Raw genomic sequence first — 10,481 nt, 5'->3', positions numbered from 1 at the left:
GAACTAATCCCGCAAAGCTAATATTACTGAAAATGGTTAGGATTTGACGGGTTAATCGGACCCGAAACACAACTGCCCAAATCGGACCCCTAAAACGTCGATTTTAGGCCGATTTGATGGTTGGGATTTGTAGGCGCCGATCATACGATTCCGTGGGTACCAAAATCGAGTTATTTGGCTAAGAAACGAAGGAGTTATGGGCAAACAGATCTGCAGCGCGACAACTTCGCCTTAATCTGGGCAACTTCGCCTTCAAGCGATGAACTTCGCCTGCAAGCTAAGTTCGCCTGATGAACTTCGCCTGCAAGCCAAGTTCGCCTGATAAGTTCGCCTGCAGCCAAGTTCGCCTGATGGCAACTTCGCCTAAATGGTAACTTCGCCTAAAAGCCAAGTTCGCCTGAGGTTTAACTTCGCCTAAAAGCCAAGTTCGCCTGAGGTTTAACTTCGCCTAAAAGCCAAGTTCGCCTAAGGTTTAACTTCGCCTAAAAGCCAAGTTCGCCTAAGGTTTAACTTCGCCTGAAGCCAAGTTCGCCTAAGGTTTAACTTCGCCTGAAGCCAAGTTCGCCTAAGGTTTAACTTCGCCTGAAGCCAAGTTCGCCTAAGGTTTAACTTCGCCTAAAGTGAAGTTCGCTTAGAAAATAAATTAAAAACCTAATGGAAAATGTGTTAAGGCAGTTATCGAAAATAAAATTTTTCCAAGCTGACCTGGCAGCTTAACCCCAGCCAGGGGCTCTGCCCCTTGGACCCCGCTAGGGGCTGCCGCCCCTAGAACCCCGCTGCCAGGGGCGCTGCCCCCCGGACCCCCGTTCGTTGTGGGTCATATATAGATAGAAATACAAAACGAGAAGTAGTAGTTAATTGATATGTGTAAATATTATACAGTTAGCCGAGCCCAGTTAAAGAAAGGAATTACGATCAACGGCGAGCGTAACAGGATCCAGGTGAGTTTCTAGCCCCATTCCTTGTTATGTTCTCGGGGCTGTGTGCATACTTGATGTGTTGTTAATACATTTATCCTAAGTGATAAGTGTATGCCATATGTGATATATGTGATAGGTATGAATGATTGCTTGATGGTACGTGAACGATCTTCGGATATTGCACGTACTGTCAGGTTGTAACGTTATAAATATGGTAAGTATGATATGTATGAATGATTGCTTGATGGTACGTGAACGATCTTCGGATATTGCACGTACTGTCAGGTTGTAACGTTATAAATATGGTAAGTATGATATGTATGAATGATTGCTTGATGGTACGTGAACGATCTTCGGATATTGCACGTACTGTCAGGTTGTAACGTTATAAATATGGCAAGTATGATATGTATGTTTATGTGTATGAACGTAATAAAGTTAATAAAAGAAGGAAATAACGGTTGTATGGTTGTATGGTTACGAAAAGGGTACCGAGCCCTAATAATACTCGAGGTATGATGTATGGTTGTATGGTAACGAAGAGGGAATCGAACCCTACTAATATTCGAAAACAAGGGACCAGACCCTAATAATATCTGTGATGTTAGGGACCAGACCCTAATAATATCTGTGATGTTAGGGACCAGACCCTCATAATATCTGTGATGTTAGGGACCAGACCCTTATAATATCTGTGATGCTAGGGACCAGACCCTTATAATATCTGTGATGTTAGGGACCAGACCCTTATAATATCTGTGATGTTAGGGACCAGACCCTTATAATATCTGTGATGCTAGGGACCAGACCCTTATAATATCTGTGATGTTAGGGACCAGACCCTTATAATATCTGTGATGTTAGGGACCAGACCCTTATAATATCTGTGAGGTTATAGGGCGAAAGGCTCTTTAAAACGTATGATTATGAATGTAAAGAAAGTATGTAAGTAAGAATGAAGGCATGAGTACTTATGTGTGTATGAAAGAAAGTTATGAGGTTAAGTACGTATGTATGTAATATGGTATTGCATGGTATTGTATGATTAACTAGAACTCACTCAGCGTAGCTGACTTTTAGTATGCACGCAGGTGAGTAGGTTGAGACAGCTGGCTTGAGTGGAGGACACATGGCAGAAGACTAAAGCCTGGCATCTGAAGATCTGATATGTTTATTAAGTTATGTTTTGATTTTGAAAGACAAGAGGAATGTTTTAAGACATGATTATGAATCGATATGTAATGTTTTATGAAAGTTTTATATTCCGCGTAAAGTTTTTAATTAACTCTGATATTTAGAACTGTGTTTATGAGTAAATCCAACATGAAAGTAGGGTTACCGGTAACGGGGCCTTACAAGTTGGTATCAGAGCAAAGTTCAAGAGATTTAAGCATCCTACATGCTTAAACTTGAACAGAGAATGGGATTTAAGTAAGAAAAGAAAGAAGATGCCAGTTCAAGAATGCCATGTGCCGCTCAAGCAAGATCAGTAAAGGTGAAAGGTATGATTAAATGATATATGTTAATGAGAAAGAAAAGATATGAGATTGGTACGGATAGGAATAATTGATTGTTGATTGGACTAACTACTTAAGTAGAACCAGCACAAATAGACTCATAAAAGGAAGTGTATAGGACACGGAAAGTAACGTGATCAGCTAATCACAACTGGCCACTGTTATTACCTGTTAGCCTTACCATCCTTGTACTAAACGGTTCCTTGAGTGACGATGTTTGTGTTTTCCCCTTTAGAATACTAATGGCTGGAGCTGGAGAATTTGTTGAAACTGGGGGTCGCGCTGGGCGTCGTGGCAGGCCTCGTCTTGTCCGGCAACCCTCGGTGGAAGAAGCTTCCCACACCGAAGATGAAGGAAGCGCAGCTGGAGGAGACCAGAACAACAACGAGGAAGTTCAACTTAGCCCTGCAGTTCAAGCAGCCATCGTTCAGGCTGTAGTTGCTGCTGTGAAGAACCTGAATCCCGAAGGATCTGCTGGAAGCCGTGAGCGAACTGCTGAAGGGGCGGGTGGTGATGGTAGAAAGGATGGGGAAGGTGAAAGAGGGGCCTCGAGTGGGGATAAGTCTGTGAAAGTCGATGATAGGAGAGGAGGACAAGGTGGGTGCAGCTATAAGTCCTTCAAAGGTTGTGACCCGCCAAAGCTGACTGGTTTAGGAGACGCAATCGCTACTCTCCAGTGGATAACCGCTATGGACAAGGTTATCCGCATTAGCGAATGCCGTCCCGACCAAGCTGTGGGTTATGCTACTCAGTCATTCGTAGATGAGGCTATGTATTGGTGGGAAAGTGTGGAGCAGAGAAAGACTAAGGATGAGATTGGAGCAATGAAGTGGGAAGATTTGAAAGAGTTGGTAATGAAGAAGTTCTGTGCAGATGCCGAGGTTGAAAGAACGGAGATGAAGTTCCAGAATTTAAAAGCCGGTATGATGACGCATCGTGAGTATACCACGGAGTTCAACCGACTATCTAGGTTGGTGCCTGACATGGTTGACACTGAGGTCAAGAGAATCAAATGTTATGTGAGGGGGTTGCCACAAAAGGTCCGCATGTTAGTCAGGGCGATTCAACCTGCTACTTTTGATTCGGCTGTTGGACTCGCGGAAATGGTCTATGCTGACGTGGCCGCGGATGATAGGGTGGAAAGGGACGAAGAGAAAGAGAAGAAAGGGGTCACTCCTGCTAAACGACCCGGTACTCAGTTATGGAACTCCAAGGATAAGAAACAGAAAGTGTGGGAGAAGAGATCGTGTAAGACTTGCGGAAAGAGGCATGGTGGTGAGTGCAAGTGGGGTAAAAGTTCTAATGTTTGTCTCAAATGTGGAAAGGCTCATGGTGGAGAATGCAGAATGGGGTCGAATGCCTGTTATAAGTGCGGGAAGGTAGGGCATTATGCCAATGAGTGCAGTGCGAAGCCAGCATGTTACAAATGTGGCAAGACAGGCCATATGTCAAGGGAATGCACTGAAGGTGTAGCTGGAGGTAGTGGAAAGAAGGATGCCGATCAAGCTAGGCCCAGAACTAGAGCCTACATGCTGACCCAGGAACAAGCCAGGCAGATTCCGGATGTCGTCACAGGTACGTTTCTAGTGAACGATGTTTCCGCTTCTGTATTATTTGATTCTGGTGCGAATAGAAGTTTTGTAGCTACGACGTTTAGTAAACTAGCTAAAATGAAAGGCTGCCGAGTGTCTGAAACTTTTGTAGTAGAAACCGCAAGTGACACTTCGGTGAAAATAACAAAAATGGTTAAGAATTGTAAGATAGAGTTAGAGGGACACGAGTTCCCAGTTACTTTGTATGTTATGGCCTTAGGAGGGTTCGATGTAGTCTTGGGTATGGATTGGTTGTCTGAGTTTGAGGCTCAGATAGTATGTAAAAGTAAGATGATAAGGTTAAAGTCATTGGATGGTAGTGCGGTGACGATTTATGGTGATAAGGAGAGTTATGGGCTTAATGTCATTTCGATGATAAAAGCCGAGGGTTTGTTAAGGCGAGGGTGCGGTGCATACCTGGCGTATGTTGTCAACGCTACGGCCGAGACGAAAGAAATGAAGAATGTTCCTATTGTGCGCGACTACCCAGAAGTATTCCCTGAGGATCTTCCGGGGTTGCCACCTGAGCGAGAGATAGAATTTCAGATAGATCTAGTACCAGGAGCCCAGCCCGTCGCGAAAGCGCCTTACCGTCTAGCACCGTCCGAGATGAAGGAATTGATGTCCCAACTGCAAGAACTCCTCGACAAGGGTTTTATCAGACCGAGTGTTTCTCCGTGGGGCGCACCGGTTTTGTTTGTGAAGAAAAAGGATGGAAGTATGAGAATGTGCATAGACTATCGTGAGTTGAATAAGCTTACGGTAAAGAATAGATACCCCTTGCCTAGGATTGACGATCTGTTTGACCAACTGCAAGGTTCAAGTTGGTTCTCACGAATAGATCTCAGATCAGGCTACCATCAGCTGAAGGTGAAAGAGGCAGACATCCCTAAGACAGCGTTCCGAACGCGGTATGGACACTACGAGTTCCTCGTAATGTCATTCGGTCTAACCAATGCTCCTGCAGCATTTATGGACATGATGAATAGGGTGTGTCGACCGATGTTGGATAAGTCGGTTATCGTCTTCATCGATGATATATTGGTTTATTCAAAGAGCGAGTCTGAACATGCTGAGCATCTGAGAGAGGTACTGGAGACTCTGAAGAAAGAGAAGTTGTATGCCAAGTTTTCGAAGTGCGCGTTCTGGTTAAGAGAAGTGCAATTTTTAGGTCACGTGATTAATCCTGATGGGATTACCGTGGACCCAGCTAAGATTGAAGCGATAACGAATTGGAAGACTCCGCAGAATCCGACTGATATACGAAGTTTCCTAGGGTTAGCTGGCTACTATAGGAGATTCATCGAAGGTTTCTCCAAGATAGCCGCACCGCTGACCGGTATGACCCGAAAGTCGATAGTATTCAGTTGGGGAAAGTTTCAGGAAGAAGCCTTTGAAGAATTGAAGAAGAGGCTCACGCAAGCTCCAATCCTTACTTTGCCCGATGGCGACGAGGATTTCGTTGTTTGTGCTGATGCCTCGCATCAAGGGTTAGGTTGCGTGTTGATGCAACGAGGGAAGGTGATAGCTTACGCGTCTAGACAGTTGAAGGTCCATGAGAGTACTTATCCGACGCATGATTTGGAGTTAGCAGCTGTAGTGCATGCTCTTAAGATATGGAGGCATTATCTGTACGGCACTAAGTGTACTATCTATACCGATCATAAGAGTTTAAAGTACTTCTTCGAGCAGAAAGAATTGAACATGAGGCAGAGAAGATGGTTAGAATTGATAAAGGATTACGACTGTGAGATTAAGTATTACCCCGGTAAAGCTAACGTGGTCGCTGATGCGCTAAGTCGTAAGAATGAGGAAGTCCTTGCAACCGTGAAGTCATATAAGTTGATCATGAACTCAAGTCTTTTTGAAGAAATCATCAAAGTGCAGTCAGAAGTGTTAGTAGACGAAGGGTTAATAAAGAAAGAAAGGATTTATGGCCAGCAAGATGAGTTGATGGAAAACACTCATGGAGTTAAAACTAGATTTGACCGTATGTGGATTCCACGCCATGGTGATCTTAGAAGTCGAATCTTAGATGAAGCTCATAAGTCAAGGTACTCAATCCATCCTGGAGCTACAAAGATGTACCAAGACTTGAAAAGAGATTACTGGTGGCCAGGAATGAAGAATGATGTAGTGGATTATGTTAGTAAGTGCTTAACTTGCTTACAAGTCAAGGCCGAGCACCAAAAGCCTTATGGGAAGATGCAACCGCTAGAGATACCTGAGTGGAAATGGGAACACATCACCATGGATTTCATAACTAAGCTACCTCGTACAGCTAAGCATCATGATACCATCTGGGTGATTGTGGACCGTTTGACCAAGAGTGCTCACTTTCTGCCCATACGAGAGGCCATCTCGTCAGAAACGTTAGCAAGCTTGTTCATCAAGGAAGTGGTAACCAAGCATGGAGTACCGTTATCGATCGTGTCTGATAGGGATACACGGTTTACTTCGAGGTTCTGGAAGAAATTTCATGAAGCTATGGGGACGAGGTTGAACATCAGTACGGCGTATCATCCTCAAACCGATGGACAGTCTGAAAGGACGATCCAAACCCTTGAGGATATGCTACGTGCTTGCGTTTTAGATTTTGGTGGAAGTTGGGATGATCATCTGCATCTGGCAGAGTTCTCCTATAACAACAGTTACCATTCGAGTATTGGTATGCCACCGTTTGAGATGCTGTACGGTAGACGATGTAGAACCCCGGTGTGTTGGGGTGAGATTGGTCAGAAGGAAATGGGAAGTATAGAAGTGGTTCAAGAAACGTCATCAAAGTTCGATCAGATCAAAGCAAGAATGAAAGCCGCTCAAGACAGACAAAAGTCTTATGCGGATAAGCGGCGACGACCAATTGAGTTTAACGTTGGCGACTATGTGATGCTTAAGGTCTCGCCTTGGAAAGGAATTATCCGTTTTAGAAAGAGAGGGAAGCTAAGTCCGAGGTACATTGGACCATTTAAAATTTTGTATCGTGTGGGGGAAGTAGCTTATAAGCTGGATTTACCCGATGAGTTAGAAGGAATTCATTCAACCTTCCATGTTTCTCATCTGAGGAAGTGTCTAGCTGATGACACGTCTCACGTGCCATTAATGGACATCGAGGTTGATGAACAATTGAACTACATCGAGCAACCGATAAAGATCGTTGATCGCAAGGAGAAGCAGCTTCGTCACAAGATTATACCCTTGGTAAAAGTGATATGGAAACACCGCAAGGGATCAGATGCTACTTGGGAAGTCGAGGATGAGATGCGCAAGTTTTACCCTAGTTTGTTTATGTAATAGTTAGGTTTCGGGGACGAAACCTCTTTAAGGGGGGAAGACTTGTAACATCCTAAAATTTTTATAATGTTAAATAAAAGAAAGTTATGTTTAGTGATTTCACGTTTTAGTTATTTAATGTCGAGTAAGGAACGGGTCATGGGCTTAGATTACGTAAGATGGGTTAAATGAGAATGGGCCTTGGGCCCGTGGGCTTGAGAGATATAAATACCCATCCCAAGCCCAAGATATCATTTTATTTCCATCTTTCTCTTTTACACACTCAAAAACACACACATAACCGACCGAGATCCGAAGTCGAGACCCGAGATTGTGCTGGTAGATCTGAGTTGGAAAGGTAAGAACTAATCCCGCAAAGCTAATATTACTGAAAATGGTTAGGATTTGACGGGTTAATCGGACCCGAAACACAACTGCCCAAATCGGACCCCTAAAACGTCGATTTTAGGCCGATTTGATGGTTGGGATTTGTAGGCGCCGATCATACGATTCCGTGGGTACCAAAATCGAGTTATTTGGCTAAGAAACGAAGGAGTTATGGGCAAACAGATCTGCAGCGCGACAACTTCGCCTTAATCTGGGCAACTTCGCCTTCAAGCGATGAACTTCGCCTGCAAGCTAAGTTCGCCTGATGAACTTCGCCTGCAAGCCAAGTTCGCCTGATAAGTTCGCCTGCAGCCAAGTTCGCCTGATGGCAACTTCGCCTAAATGGTAACTTCGCCTAAAAGCCAAGTTCGCCTGAGGTTTAACTTCGCCTAAAAGCCAAGTTCGCCTGAGGTTTAACTTCGCCTAAAAGCCAAGTTCGCCTAAGGTTTAACTTCGCCTAAAAGCCAAGTTCGCCTAAGGTTTAACTTCGCCTGAAGCCAAGTTCGCCTAAGGTTTAACTTCGCCTGAAGCCAAGTTCGCCTAAGGTTTAACTTCGCCTAAAGTGAAGTTCGCTTAGAAAATAAATTAAAAACCTAATGGAAAATGTGTTAAGGCAGTTATCGAAAATAAAATTTTTCCAAGCTGACCTGGCAGCTTAACCCCAGCCAGGGGCTCTGCCCCTTGGACCCCGCTAGGGGCTGCCGCCCCTAGAACCCCCGCTGCCAGGGGCGCTGCCCCCGGACCCCCGTTCGTTGTGGGTCATATATAGATAGAAATACAAAACGAGAAGTAGTAGTTAATTGATATGTGTAAATATTATACAGTTAGCCGAGCCCAGTTAAAGAAAGGAATTACGATCAACGGCGAGCGTAACAGGATCCAGGTGAGTTTCTAGCCCCATTCCTTGTTATGTTCTCGGGGCTGTGTGCATACTTGATGTGTTGTTAATACATTTATCCTAAGTGATAAGTGTATGCCATATGTGATATATGTGATAGGTATGAATGATTGCTTGATGGTACGTGAACGATCTTCGGATATTGCACGTACTGTCAGGTTGTAACGTTATAAATATGGTAAGTATGATATGTATGAATGATTGCTTGATGGTACGTGAACGATCTTCGGATATTGCACGTACTGTCAGGTTGTAACGTTATAAATATGGTAAGTATGATATGTATGAATGATTGCTTGATGGTACGTGAACGATCTTCGGATATTGCACGTACTGTCAGGTTGTAACGTTATAAATATGGCAAGTATGATATGTATGTTTATGTGTATGAACGTAATAAAGTTAATAAAAGAAGGAAATAACGGTTGTATGGTTGTATGGTTACGAAAAGGGTACCGAGCCCTAATAATACTCGAGGTATGATGTATGGTTGTATGGTAACGAAGAGGGAATCGAACCCTACTAATATTCGAAAACAAGGGACCAGACCCTAATAATATCTGTGATGTTAGGGACCAGACCCTAATAATATCTGTGATGTTAGGGACCAGACCCTCATAATATCTGTGATGTTAGGGACCAGACCCTTATAATATCTGTGATGCTAGGGACCAGACCCTTATAATATCTGTGATGTTAGGGACCAGACCCTTATAATATCTGTGATGTTAGGGACCAGACCCTTATAATATCTGTGATGCTAGGGACCAGACCCTTATAATATCTGTGATGTTAGGGACCAGACCCTTATAATATCTGTGATGTTAGGGACCAGACCCTTATAATATCTGTGAGGTTATAGGGCGAAAGGCTCTTTAAAACGTATGATTATGAATGTAAAGAAAGTATGTAAGTAAGAATGAAGGCATGAGTACTTATGTGTGTATGAAAGAAAGTTATGAGGTTAAGTACGTATGTATGTAATATGGTATTGCATGGTATTGTATGATTAACTAGAACTCACTCAGCGTAGCTGACTTTTAGTATGCACGCAGGTGAGTAGGTTGAGACAGCTGGCTTGAGTGGAGGACACATGGCAGAAGACTAAAGCCTGGCATCTGAAGATCTGATATGTTTATTAAGTTATGTTTTGATTTTGAAAGACAAGAGGAATGTTTTAAGACATGATTATGAATCGATATGTAATGTTTTATGAAAGTTTTATATTCCGCGTAAAGTTTTTAATTAACTCTGATATTTAGAACTGTGTTTATGAGTAAATCCAACATGAAAGTAGGGTTACCGGTAACGGGGCCTTACAAAAGGTAAACAAAACGAATTTCCCATTCTATCCGCCATGGCTCGTGATTTTCTTGTCGTACAAGCCTCAACGGTTGCTTCCGAATCGGTTTTTTCTCTTAGTGGGAGGGTGTTATCTATGCGAAGAACAAAACTAACTCCCGAGTCTCTAGAGGTTTGCATTTGCCTAAAGGACCATTTGGATGCGGTGGATCGTGTACAACACAAGGCGAACTTTGAAGACGAAATACCAATAGAGCGTCATATTCATGATGAGGAGGCGGAGGACGGGGTTTCTTCCGATAACGAAGACGAGGGTGAAGACGAGAATGAAGACGAAGAAGAGTTGTAATTATTTGTTTTGGTAAAATTATTTGTAACTTGTTCAACTAATATTTAGTTTTGATTTGTTTTATTATAATTACTTTTGTTACTCATGATTAATTTTTGTTACTTTTTTAATAACGACGAACATTTTATTTATTTAAAAAATAACTATTACAAACATTATTAAAACATAAAGGATACTAAACATAACAACTAAAACATAAAAAACAAAGTCCGTCGTTTTAATCCGGAAATACTTATTTTTGGGTTG

This window comes from Bidens hawaiensis, unplaced genomic scaffold, assembly GCF_021521415.1.
Source record: "Bidens hawaiensis isolate Kalapana, Puna unplaced genomic scaffold, B.hawaiensis_p1.1 tig00017470_1, whole genome shotgun sequence".
Taxonomy (NCBI): Eukaryota; Viridiplantae; Streptophyta; class Magnoliopsida; order Asterales; family Asteraceae; genus Bidens; species Bidens hawaiensis.
This window is presented reverse-complemented; position numbering follows the sequence as displayed.